Consider the following 14,547-nt stretch of genomic DNA (forward strand, 5'->3'; position numbering starts at 1 on the left):
TAGAGAAAAGGCCAGATTGTTTAAAATGTTATAAATGCATATTTGAATAAAATCAGAAGAAAGTCTCCATTCTCTGGTGTCCCATAACAATGATATGCCATTATATATATAAATCACATTTTATAAGTTGAAATTAGCTTTTAAAGCATGACAAAATAGGGAAATGTACTATAAAGAAATAAATCATACATGATTGATGAAAGATATAGTTTGGGAGTGAAGCCCATGTATTCCTACAGTCTGAAATGTGTAGCATATACGTTCTTATGTAAGATATTCATCTGAGTGGTCGTATAATGAAGGCATTATATTCCGAATGCAACATTTTTTATTTTCCTTGCAAAAGTAAAATACTTATTCATCCATGTTTTGCCAAAATTCCACGTTTTGAGGCTTGTGTAAAATGTGTATTTTAGTATCTTTGGCTTGCACTCTCTGTTGCAAGCCTGTGTTTGGTTGCATTGCTTTCAAAAATATCTAAAATTGCATAATCACACATTCACTGGAGACACCACTGACTTTAACCTTACATTAAAGGTTAAGTATAAAGTTAGTTCTTTTGCAACTCAAGAAACTTTGGCTTTGGTCTTTGGCTGCCAGACTGCTAATAGAAAAAAAGGAGTTTTATGCATTTACAGAATCATAAAAGAGCTATAAAAGGATGAAACACACAACAATACGAATGCTGTAATTTTGTTGTTGCTTCACATCATTTCAGCAGAGCACTGAACACATCTGGAGGGAGCAGGACATCCACTTTTTGAGGACTGGCCCCCAGAAAAGGAAAGGGGCGGGGTCAGAGCTGGTGTTGGATTTCGCAGCCAGAGAACGTGACTGTAATGGTTGCCTTCGCGAAAGCTGTGCCAAACTTGCCTGCTCTCTGAAAGCGGCTCGCCGTCTCTTAACGTACATTACGGTTTGCCGGTGGGGGCTAAGTCACCCGGAGCTCGTGAGAGCCACCGTTTGCAGATTTAAGAGTCGGCAGAAAACTTTGAAAAGAGTACCACCGCGGAGAAATACAGCTGCGCGGCTGAACTTCCACCAGCAGCCCGAGGGTACCGGGAGGAGGAGTCAACAGGTCCCAGGTATTACCATCCACTTGCCATTGACAGCTTGTCATCATCATTTGACAGCATGCAGGTCTCAGCCTCCATAGGAGCTTAACCCGGTACCGTATTAAACGGTACCTGGAGGATTTTGAATGCGCCATGCATGGCCACGGTGATAATGTGCACGAGTGTGGCAGGTTTTTATCGCCGTTCATTGCCAGAAACGGGCTGATTAATTGGAGTGCAAAACTCCTGTCAAGTCGGTAATTCATGGCTACCAAAAGAAAAGAAAATATAGTTATTTGTGTTTGTCCGAGCGACATTATGTTTTTAGTGGACACGACGTCTGTTAGGGCGGCTAGCATGCAAAGCTAACGCTCCTCAATGTAACGTTAGCTTGTAAAGACATTGGAACACATTTCAGCGCTGACAGTTTCCGCGAGTCAATTAACAAGAGGCAACCTGCCAACTATCTAGCTTGGCATTTAAAAAAAAGTGCCGACATGTGGAGTTAAAAACATGCAATGTTGTGTGTCTGAGCGTCTGTACCCACTTGTTTGTTTTTGCAACGTCAAACAACGGAATGTGGAGAAATATGTATTTCTTCTTTCGCTAATTTTGATCAGTATTGCTTCATTGCGGGTACTCGAGGCTTGAGGTGAACTTTGCTTGAGTGCATATAGTATACTTTGCTGTTGATATCGATCACATCAGGAGCCCACTTCCTCTCCTCAGTGTGCTGTAATGGGTAAACAGGCATAGCAGAGGGGCAACCACAGCCTGCATTCTTTTGATGTGCTCTATTCCTGAGCTGCAAACTTGATGACCCAAAACACACACGCATTCTTCTGAAAACGGTGCCTTAAAGTACCACTGCAAACTGACGGATATCTCCCTTAATTTGTCAACACCCCTGATTACACCTTGCAAGATAATGTGGCAATTTGAGGTGTTATAATATGTGAGTTACATACCCTGCAGCATCAGAAAGTCATCAGTGTTATCTTGTAAAATGTTGTCTTGTTAAACCACAGATTACAGTGCGCATTAACCTCCTTTTACAGCTGTAACAAGTACTTTCCAGATGTTTCCTTTTATTTGAGTAACCTGTTTAGTCTGTGCACTTTGGCACAGCGTGATTCGTTGAATGATATTTTGTGACGCTAGATTTATGCTTCCGCATTACTGGCTGCAGCAGGCATCTCAGCCCAGACCGATTTTTTTGTTGTGGGGTGGGGCTGGAGGAAGCAGAAGAAGATGCCCTTTTCTGTGACAACCTGTGACATTCAGAGCAAGATGCATTGATTAGAGGAAGTCACTCAGTGGAAAATTTGGTGCGTCTGAGGGTTTTCCCACCCTGTCACCTCCTCTCTTCGTGTGATTCACAGTTAAATGTTGTGCCACCGCTGTAATTGGGAAGGCTTGGGCTAAACCCACGATTGTTTACCTGACCTCTAAACTGTCACATATTATCATGATTTTGATAATAAGCTTTAGACTTTGTTATAACTTTTTTTTTTTATCTGCTGTCTAGTCGTCTTGAGATACCTGATCCCATGTCATGCTCATCTCATATATTAATATCTAACATAGTGAGAACATTTTGGAGAGATATCCTCAAATCATTCTTGACAGCAGCTCTAGTCACATGTTTTTTCTCATGCTGCCTCCTAGAGCAGAAATGATTTCATTGTTTCTCGCAACAATATATTCCAAACTAGAGAACCCAGAAATTAACCGTGCGTCTTTTTAAAATGTTAAACTTCCCAGTGTTGTACTTATTTGTTATGCAGTAGTGTTCTGTTACGCAGCACGAGGTGGTTGTTTTTTGTGATACTAACACTCTCTGACAAGCATCAACGGGAAGTTGGTTCTCTCCTCGTGTGAACAGTGCCAGTTAAAGGCCTTGCACGCCTCGGCTTCACATGGCACTAAATGTGTCATCGTCGTGGTGGCAGCGGCATACACTTTGCCCCACTCCCTTGCAGTGTCCCTTTCCTTCCTCTGCAGATTGTAAAGTCAAGTGTGAATGACACTGGAAAGAAACTTTTTTTCCCTCTTTGTTCTTTAAACACACAGTAGTAGTGAGTCAGCGGCTCCTAGCTCTTTCAGTTTTGTTTGTCATGTTTGATTGATTTGCTTATTACCTGTGGAAGAGATGACTTCACTGCATGAAAAGTGAGTTATTAAAGGTTGGTTGGATTGTTCACATTTGGATACATTTGTGTGCAGAATATTGGGCAGTTCAATCTGCCAGCTGATTCTGCTCAGCTGTTTTTTTTATGTATTCAATAGATTTCTCTAAATTATCTTTTTTTTAACATTTTTGTGGAGCAATTGTATAAAACTATTATCAACTTTGTTGAATTTACACATTTTGAGTGACCTATTTTTTAATATTGCATGGCACGGTAGGTGTGTTTTTCCTTCCTCGTATTACTATCAGGTGTTATAAATGGTGTCATCCACACAGCTGAGTAGGTCACCACATTGTCGATTCTTGAGAATCGTTTTGATCTCAGTCACAAGATAGCATCCTTCACAAATAACACATAAACCACCAAAATCGGGGGGGGAGGATGCAGAATGCAGATCTAGCCAGCTTTTCCTATTAGAACAGAAGAGGAAATATTATAATTCTGTTTTAAGAACTTTTATGTATAGATTCATGTGCAGACTGACAGGGTCAACGAATATGATCACTGTGTCCATAGTTGACGTTTCTAAGAGTGACACAAGGTATACATCTTGCTTTTGGAAACAATGGACTCGAAGCCTGTATATGTTATAAAAAAAAATGATGCCTCATCGGCACCATTCTTAAATGTTTTGTATTGTTTTTATATTTATACATATATTTGTATTGTGTTGTTTCTATGGACCTCTGTGTCTTGAATAAAGTTGATTGATTGATTATAGAGATATACGCTTGGCTACATTTGGCATTGGACCTAGCTTTCCCTGAAAAAAGCCCTCAGTGTGTCAGGTGGTTTGGTTTGCTTCTGTCTGTAGCGGTCTAAACACAGCCTGGCCACAGCAGCCTGCTCCCTTGTTGTTGACGAGCCAGGCTGACTCATGAGCCTGTGTAGCACAAACTCATCAGGCACTGACAGATGAGACACGCTCCCCACAATGGCAGGGCAACCTGGAGATGTCACCCAGTGCTTGCCAAACGGTAAACACCTCTACCCAGTCCCACCCACACACTGGTGGTAGCTCTGTTTCTGGAGTTGGAAGTAGTTAAAGTGAAAAAAACCACACTGCCGAATTAAAGTTTCACTTACTGTAAATAGGAAAAAACAGGGTTAGGGTTAGCTTTTCAGACATTGTTTTGATGTGTACATGTGTTGGTTTACCAATTTGCTGATATTGCCTTTCGTTAAAAGTTCCATTTGTCAGAAGTCTTTGGCCTAATAGAGAAACACTTCTACAAATGGAGTCCAGTGGAATCAAGCAGTGTAGCTTTACCCTAATAAAACCAGCCTTGACCTAAATGAAACAGGCCCACACTCTGTTAGAATAAGTAGAAATAAATTGGGATATTACAGTGGTTTGGCAGTGGTGCCCAATGACGTAGTCATTGCCTTTAGGGACTTGGGCGAGTGTGGGAAAAGCAGGAGAGAAGAAGGGTGGGAGCAGATACCAGGAGAGTGTAGCCGAAGCCGAGTGGGATTTCTTTGGAGGGGGAGTTCTGGAGCCGCTGTGATGTTGGGATGTGGGAGCTCCACTCACATCGTCCGGCGGCAGTTACACAGGCCTGCTTTTGCATACTGATTCTCTTTCCGCTGCTTTCCACATGGACTGCTCGGCCCTGCCAGCCTCGCAATGGTTAACCAGCCCCCTCTTTTACACGGCCTCTTTTTATTCCTCTTTTTATGGCTTTGATGGTATTAAATAATCTTTACGTGTCAGAGTGCACAGCTCCCAGCGTTCATGTCGGGAGAGCGAGAGAGCAATTAGGTCAGAGTGGTAGAATAACTCGGTTTCATCCCAGCCTTAAAGCGGCAGGGTACCTCACTTCAACTTGCTCTTTATATTCACCCCAAACCTTCAGAGTGAGCTTTTCAAAGAGGTCCGAGGCCAGTGGGGTTATCAAAGCACTCAGAGAGAGAACTTTGTATCTCTCCGTTGTATAGTCTCATGATAACATGTCCCAGAGTGGATCATCAGTTGTGATATTTTAGGTTCCTCACTATGTTAATTTGCCTGAAGAATCAGGCCACGTTTGTCTCCTTTTTTTCCTAATGAGGCTGAGCTAAAGACCCATATAACCTATTATCCTGGTTATTGATTTTGAATGCGTTTCAAGCTACCGCTTGTTTTGGTAGACCTTGAAATCATTGACATAATTATTTGCAGAGCTGTACTGCTTGTTTTTAGACTAACAGATCCTCAGCACACACACAAAACAAAAATATATTAAAAGCCTTGTGTTTCTGTTTGACATGATCTCACATGATCTGCGTTGTAAAGTTTCCCATAGCCTGTTGTCCCATGTTTGAGATTGCATTTCTACCATTTGGCAGGGGAACGTTCTGGCCCATGTCTCACTGTTTCATTGCCCTCGTCACAGGGTTTCATACTATTTTCCACACTCATTTTGTACCTTGGCGTTTTTGCTAAAGTGTCTCTGCCCAGTCGGACAGTCCCCCGGCATGACGGCTGACATTTCGAGTGAAAGAGTCCTATTGTTGGTTCTTAATCCCCCTCCACCCTCCTCTCCATAAAACAATGGTATCAATTGCTTCCTCTGAGTACATCCACAGCTCTGAGTGAGAGACAGACTGGCCGGGCCTGTTAGCTGGCCTGCCAGCCGTCCTACCAGGCAGCCAGGCCGACCTCTTCATTCCCAGTGATATCTCTGTGCTCGAGCCCACGGATTCCTGTTCAGGCATCTGCGCTAATATTATCTCTGTAGCATGAGAACCAGTCCTTGATCGTGGCTGCATTTGCAACCTCGTCAATGCACAAATAATGGCTTGCGTATATATTTATTTCCCTGTGGAGACAGTGGAGTAGACCGGTGGCTTCGACACCCCCCATCCCCCACCTTCTTAATGAATGGTCTCCATTCTATTTTCCTTCATTTTCCCCAGGACACTGCCATTAACTTTGACAGATGATATGTTCTTTCACTGAAACAGTGATCCTGAGCGCACTGTCACTGGAAATTGGATTCGCACACCCGCCCCTTTGCTCCTTGCCTTTTCTCAAACTCTCCTTTTCTCTCCGTCCTCCTTTTTTCCTGTTGCTCTCTCTCAGTCGGCACTGAGGGACATGCTGTTAATATTCCTTTTAGAGCTGCACTGTACAGCTCAGCTGCCAAGTTAACCCTCTGCTGCCATGAGTGAGACAGCTAGCCAGATAGCTGGTGTCACTTACACAGATGTCTGACCAGCCAATCTGTCCTTAAGCACTCCTCGATAATACCAGTACTGCTCTGTGCCAAGTGTGTGTGTGTTTAGTTATGACATTAAAGTGATTTTTGGTTAGTTGTCCAGAGGAACAAAACCTTTCATTTTCATATTTACTTGGTATAATTTTAGTCTTACTCTTTTTGTAGGTAATTTGAAATGTAGACAATATGTATATCAAAAAGATTGCTCACGTGCCAGATAGAGTATATTAAAGTAGACAAAACGATTGGACTCGTCACACCGGATGGCTCCAGATTATTGCTGTGAAACGCACGATTACTTTCATTATCTTCCAAAACCATGATAAAAACAGAGACGAGCTGAACATATTCACATTGGAGAAGCTGAAACCTGAGAATCATTGGAGTTTTAGCTAGAAAACTAGACTTTAAACAAACAAATCTACTCCAGGTTACAACAGTAATCTGTTAACACTGTAGTGGTTACTTATAGGGAACATTACATGTGAGTCTCCTGCGCAGTGGCCATGTCCAGTTTCAAAGCACTACACACACACCAACACATCTTAACACTGATTTCAGTGGAACAAATCCCCTCTATTGTGCCTCCTGTGTGGGCGTATGTGGCAGTTGACAGTGTATTACCCAGCTGCTGTGGCTGCAGCTGCTTGCACATTACCTCTTGTTGCTAGGCCACCTTTATCAGTGTGAAGTGAACACCACGGTGGAGAGATAATGGTCCCGAACAAAGATGATACCACTCTTTTGCTGCTGCTAGCTCAAACAACTAGTAAGTGGCTCATCTCATAGCATCGTTGTCCTACTGCTCTGCTGCCAAGTCTATGTAGCTAGTGAGCCTCTGCCACTTATTCTGTCTCCATGGGCTGTCATCACAGTGCAGAAGAGCCATCGCACCAAATATCTGTCATGCTGAGATGTTGTGGCACAGAGCCTGTTGGATGACAGGATTGCTGTGTTTGCCGCTGGAGGAGTGGACGTCTAGCCAAAATTATCCCCCAAAACACTGCAGCAAAAGATGATTAGGGGCTAGTTACATTTACCTTTTGTGTTGGTTTATAAAGCAGTAATTCATCTTCTATGTTTTGTTCCTATAAAAGCTAAATAAACTGTTGTTGTTTTTTAGTAGTTTACGCATAAAGAAAATACATGAACAGTATGTGTATTTTTGGAGGAAAGTATCTCAGAAATGCACCCAGCAAACTAGGCCTCAGCGTGCAGAGGTTTGTCAGCGAGAAAGCATAACTCGTGGATGTAAATGATACTCATTCAGTCAGTGAGACACTATCAATAACAGCAGATCCTTTGATTGGTTTTGTACTTCATTTTGTGCCACCATAATTTCCATTTTTCTTGGCTTTTTGTGTCGCAGTAATAATTCTGTAATATGGCACACCAGGCAGCATATGGCTGCCATTTATGATCAACAGCCTCTGTAAAGAGGTGACTGTAATATGCAAATGTCTGCATGCTAATGGAATAGTAATGTAATGAAGTGCGTTGTATATGGCCAATAATGAGTCTCTGGTTATTGAGTGTTCATAGCCTTTGTTGTTTCACAAGCTGCAGCTTTTTTGTTTGTTCTTCATGTCACACATACACACCATCACACTCGAAACACATGCGCGCACACACACACACACGTGCCTACACAAACACACACTCCCACAGACTTCTATACATGAATATTGCCTTCTTATTGATTCATGGCATTGGATGAAAAGCAAATTGATAAATACCTGGAGTACTTGCCAATTGAAATTGTGAGAAGTAAATTGGGCAGAACTGAGACAGATGCGGCGCAGTAAATTAAACAAGCAATCTTCTCTGTTGGGTGACAGCACAATGGTGATTAGGGTTTCATGTGAGCTGCCCTACATTATTTATGGCTGTGCTTTGGGCTGCCTGCAGTTGAATAAACCCACAGTCCATTGACTGGGCACATTATAGGAGGCCGACTCGTAGTGAGAGGGGGAGTTAAAAATGGCTTTATTTCCTCTTGAGGAGGTCCATTTTCATCTAAATGAAGGTGGAAGCCCCAAGCGTGTTGTTTCCAGACCCTGCCTGTGTGAAATGTGTTGACTGTGTTCCAGGAGGCTTCTCTGCACCACTCTGCTTCGTGTTCCAGGGTGATTTCTGCAGAACCTCTCATTTGTACACATCAGCTATTTCTAGTTTTCTTAGTCACTTTCTACTTAACTTGGTGCCCATTGCCAATTCACAATCTGGCTGTGTTTTTGTCCACAGTTGTACTTAGGAATGTCTTTTCCTACATAATAAGATATGTTAAATCGCTTTGCATTAACAAAACACAGCCTGCATCACTGCTTTCCTTACAGTTTCCAATGGTAATGTGTTGCCTTTATTGTTTTTTATGGTATCCACAGAGAAAAAAGGGTGTATTTTTTTGTGGAAGGAAGATATAAACACGATCGAGACATTCTCTCCTTATCCACAGCATGAACAAGATACTGAAGTTCAAAAGCAGCACTTCAGAGGTTTTTTGAAAAAATGCTGCAAATGCTGGGCATTTAGGAAAATGTTCCAGTGTTTAAAAGGGTGCAATGGATTATGACAAACAAAGGATCAGAAAGAGATTGAGTTTTATATAATCCATTAAAAAAAATACCTTGATGACCTCAATCCCCATCCTGCAGATTAGCCTGGGACACACCTAATTTAAGATCGCTGCAGCTATGTTTATTTTATTTTATTGCAAAAATATAAAAAATTAATCAAAGACAAAATGAATGAGGCTACATCTGGCCATAATGTTGGAAAGCTTCTACATCAATACATTCAACTACATTCATAACTGTGAACACTATTAGTGTATAACTGATTTTGTTCTCAAACAAATAGCTATGCATATTAATACAAATGATTGTGCTAGTTGTTATTAGTTTCTTTGTAGATATAATGTAAAATCAAACATAGTTTGGGGGAACCCAAACACAATAGAATGTGGATGCAGCAACACAGATCCACACAGTTAAGAGTTTTATCGAATTGTAAAAGAACCCAAGGAAACAGATCTTAAGTGGTTTGGGCAGCTTCCTTGTGACACATTTCAAGTAGCTAACAAAAGACCCTGTAGCAAACAAACAGTGGCCTTCTACATCACCATTGGTGTATGTGAAGGGGTGAACGAGAGGCAAATTTACCATCGGATGAGCTGTTCTCGAGGACACTTCGAACGGACATGCCACCTGACAATGCTGCATGCAGCAATACTGGGACCCAAGCATTTTATAACTGCATTCTGTGTCACATGTTGTTTGGAAGAATTTAGAAGAAAAAAATACTGGGAACCAAGCATTCGTTCCGAACAGGAACACGCTTTTATAAAGATTGATAAAGAGGCTGCAGAAAATGAGATATTGTTCCTGGTGTCTGTTGAATACCGGCTGTTCCACTGTAAATGTGGAGTAGAGGTGTAAGAAGAGTCAGTCCATCAATATATACAGACCCTTTCTCTGCAGACCTTTTGACACATCATAGCAGGAAAAGCACAGGTGCAATTAATACCATTTAAATGGCTGCATCCTATTTAGTTTGGCCAGTTCTAGTTCCTGGTATTGTGCATCATGGCTCACTGGTATATGGCTTACAGAGACACTAAAATTGAACTGAGCCATGGCAAAAGTTATTAGTTAACACCTGGGCTTTTCCTGCTGTATCAATTAGAGATGTACCAGCGTTTTAGGCAGTATCGGTATCGGCTCCGATACTGCCTGAAACGCTGGTATCGGTATCGGGAAATACTGGAGTTTATGCACCGATCCGATACCACGTAATAAAGCCCTAAAGAAAATCTATGTTAAAGTAGTTTATTTGTGTTCTTTTTCCGTTATAACTGACTGTCAAACTGGATAATAAAAGAAAGTTCTGTAGCATTCATTGTTTGTGTTTGTTGATGTTTCACAAAGAGTTTAACCTGAGCCAGACCAACAACAAAGATTGAAATAATATCACATCCATACAGGGATAGTAGTATACATGTTGTCAAAACATAATAAAATATATGACACACTGGTATCGGATCGGTACTCGGTATCGGCCGATACACAAGGTCAGGTATCGGAATCGGTATCGGGAAGCAAAAAATGGTATCGGGCCATCTCTAGTATCAATTTAAAATGTTGGCTGGGAAAATATTCTATTCAGACCTTGATGCTGATTTCGATTGCTCTCCTTCTGTCTCTCTCACATTGTTCCTCTATCACTCCCAATACAGAGGTGTCTGGTGTGATCTAGCAGTGAACACGGACAGTGGTGGAAGTAGGAATGTGAAAAATGAGGAGAAAACAGTTTGCAGACCATTTGGAGCTCTGCCCATTGTTACACCTATGCACATGTGAAAGGGCTTTTCTCTTTCTCTTGCCTTTCGATTTAGCCCTGTCTCAACCCCCCGCCCTCCCTGAAGTGTGGAATTATTGTATTAGTGTTCAACCAGTTCTATTTCAGTCAACATTAACAAACAGCAGAATGACAGTGGCGCTGATAGAATGTCTATTTAATGTTTCCTTTGCTCAGCTTGTAGTGTTGTTGGAGGGCATCTGCTCGTTAGGTTACAAATTGAAAACAGGTGTGTTCATCATCTGAGCACTGAGTGAGCACTGTCTGTCCTTAAACAAAGGGTAACATTGTTTTAGATGTAGATCTATCAAAATAGGGGTATTCCCACGTGCTCATACCTGAATTTAAATATCAAATAACAATTATATACGTATTCTTTTTGTTTGTTATTGTATAGTCTTTGTACGTTTTTCTGTGTTTAACCCACACCTGTCCTCACTGGTCTGTAGTGGGAATGGAGCAGCATGCTGTGGGGCTGTTGGTTGAAACTGTTCATTTCAGTTCAGCTTTATATTGTTTTTGTTGATATTTCCCTGGATTATAATTAACCTCTACTCCATTATGTCATTCTTATTTTCTTCATGGATTCCTGCCCGCAGGTGTTGCATTGGACAACATACCTTATCATTTTTTTTTTTTTGTGGGATGATGCTGCAACAGCACCTCTTAAACTACGGAAAGAGGCCTGTTTGTCAGATTGTAAATTTCTGAAAATACAAAAATGTAGTGATGCATTTGGATCGTCTAAATGCTTGAGTGATTTTGAGAAAACGCTCGAGAGTCTTGGAAGCTTGGGTTTGCAACTGAAAACAGTTAATTTCTGTGCGTTGGAGGTGTGGGATGTGAAAATGGGATGCCATCTCTAATTTGTGTTTTGTTTGTGCATTTTACTTCTAGTAGAGTCATTGTGGATTTTCTGCCCATGCACAAGTTATGAAATGGCTAACAAGAAGGCTGTGTTTGTTTTATATGTGAAATTGACTGTCATCTCCACTTTGATGGATGTCTGTAGCGTGAGTGTGGCCTAATTGTCGTTCCGCACAACAGCGTGTTGTCATTCTCAGTTGGCCGCTGGCCCAGGATACCCACTCGAACTCTGGTCCACTTGTCCAGAGCACCAAAACAATGCAGAGCTGCCGTGCTTCTTCAACCACTGTTGGGCAGTCCCCTGGGGGTGGGCTGTTTTATGATATGTCTTTGCCAAATCTGATCCCGGCACTCAATGGCTTCTTTGTCATTTCCTCCATGTGAATGTCAGCGCGGCTGTGCTGTGGCTCCATGGATTCCCTGTGTTCAGATACCTTGCATGGCTTTCATCAGGACTTAGACAGCACTCTGTGCCTCCCCCTCGACCACAACCGCAGCCCCTTCATCCTCCAACCATTGTTTTCCTATCCAATGAAACTTATTTTTTAGCCTCTTTCATGAAGCATGAAATACAAGCTTTTATATTGGCATTGGCAGGTATTTAAACTTTTGATCGGATCCAGGCTGTGCTCATTAAATCGTCAAAATGATGTAACGTTTCACTGCCACTGCCGTGTGCCAGCAAGGCATGTTTTTCCACTTAGGGATTCCAATATTTGTCTTTGCCATAAACACAGGGCATCTGGTTGCCTGTAGTGCCGCCCAGCCTCCATTCGGACTTTGACATTGAAACGCGGGTGAATTCTTCAGAGAAAAGCTGCCTGGCTTCTCATTTAGCAGCTCGCGAAGGTATGATAAATGTTACTAATCACCTATTGACCCCGAGGGGTCAAGCCTTTGCCCTGTCGCCCATCACCCTCCTCCTTCCCGCTGTCCTCTCTTCGCCTCTGTACCCTGTGGATAGCCTTTATCTTGCTCAGGCAGTAGTTTTTCTCTCCGACATTGCTTGTCCACCAGCAGATACCAGGCGACACAACTATGCTTTACTTATTTGCAGTCAAGTGTGAGATTCTTTCCCCTTCCAGAGTTATCTTTCCTAAAGTATCTGTTATTTGGCCTTTTGGCCTCTGAGATACATTTATGTTATGTGAATTTGATTAGATACAGTGAGCCAGAACATATACAGTATGCTTTCCTCTCCATGTTGTCAGCTTTAGTTTTGACCTCTGCACTACTAATATCACAGCCGGTTTTTGGGACCTTATGGAAGAGATAAGTAAATAGAAGAAAGCGTGAGATTATCAGGAAAATAATCTAGAAATGAATTTAGTTGAAGTACCAAGGACAGGGCTATACATGTGTACACACACACACACACACACACACACACACACACACACACACACACACACACACACACACACACACACACACGTGAAGTGTCTATGCTGGATGGGGTTTCTGTTCATCTTTTTTTTCCACTGGCAGCGTAAAGAATCGCAGAGGAGCTTTTGTTCTTTTGAAAATCCACCTGATAATGTCAGTAGCTGGCTCCTTGCCTGAGCTGGTTGGATTTAAAAGGAAAAAGAGAAAAAACAAAAACAAAAACAAAAGCAACTCCCAGCCCAGTGTTGCACTCTTTACACACAACCAACACAGTGGCCCAGATTTTCTACAATCCCCCAGTGAAACAACTCCTGTGTTTGGAGCCTTTAGAAGTGTTTGTAGCCAATGTCATTTTCAATGGGGAACCCTCAGAGTTGAAGAGTGCAGCGCAGGTAGGAATAACAATGCTGGCAACACAATAATGGTACCAGCATGGCGCCAAGTTTTCTGGGTTCACAGATAGGCCTTTACTCCATCTGCTTCCCTCTTAAATGTTCCACATGAGACTGATTGAGCCATTTTGTATCGCTAAGCTGCGTGAAGAGTGCTACTTCTATAATGAAAGAATACTGCTAAATCAAGGCTTGACAAATCTACTTTCTCCATGTCCCCATATTGAGGGTTGGCGGATTAGGCTCTAATTTTAGTGCCACTTATCTCTTCAGCTGCTTTTAAGAATTAGTTCCAAATAACAAAAAAGTGTAAAAATTGTGAAGGCTTTTTGGGGGTTGGATGGGAGGTTGGTGGGAGCTGGGTATTGTCAAGGAAGCAAGGCTGTGAAAAAGAGATTGTCTAGTGGCAGCGAGGGCCTGTGAATAAGAGTTCAAATTTACATACAAATCTCCAGAAAAAACAGTATTGGCGGCGGTTGGGCAGAGGGCAGTTGTTTAACAAAAATCTTTGAGGAATTTTTCAATCGCCATCGCTTCCACCACAAGTCTCTCAAGTGGATTCATGAGCTCACAAAGCCTTTTCAAACAACCCAGACGATGAAAACTGTAACACCACTTTTTTTCACCTCTCTGTCTCTCTCTCTCTCTCTCTCTCTCGTTCAGTTTTCCAATAACTGGAAGTCAGCAGTAAGTTCATCTAGTCTAAACAAAATCACTGATCTGGACTCACTCTAATGTCACAAACACGCTGACAGGTTAGACCTTTGCGGCTCCCATGTATTTGGCTACTGTGACACGACTATCAATACCCCACTGGAGGCAGTTGCATTTAAAACAATGGAGGATACCGCGTTGGTGTGCATTCAGCACTTTTGAATAGCCGTCAGCTTATTGATTCTCCTTCAAGGTTGGCATCAATTGCTCTCTGCCTCGTCTTTTCTGTTTGTGACAGCAGAGGGCAAATGAGTGTTAAAAAACTCGCTGTTCAGTTGAGTTGGGAGGGGGAGACCCATAAAAACCACCGTGGCGGTTTCCACTCTGATTTGCTTCTCTTGGAGTGGAGCCCTTTTCGTTGCGGGCAGTGTTTGGGTGTGATTAT

At 42.2% G+C, this 14,547-nt stretch overlaps 1 long non-coding RNA gene across 1 annotated transcript in view; it reads left to right on the top strand.

Annotated features, from left to right (window-relative positions):
• Window positions 1-612: 612 nt before the first annotated feature.
• LOC120550692 overlaps window positions 613-14,547 on the top strand; it is a 66,624-nt gene continuing 52,689 nt past the window's right edge. The window contains exon 1 of the long non-coding RNA XR_005637765.1: window positions 613-1,085. This is a non-coding gene — a long non-coding RNA (uncharacterized LOC120550692). The remainder of the gene's footprint in view (window positions 1,086-14,547) is intronic.

Source organism: Perca fluviatilis, chromosome 21 (assembly GCF_010015445.1).
Source record: "Perca fluviatilis chromosome 21, GENO_Pfluv_1.0, whole genome shotgun sequence".
Lineage (NCBI taxonomy): Eukaryota > Metazoa > Chordata > Actinopteri > Perciformes > Percidae > Perca > Perca fluviatilis.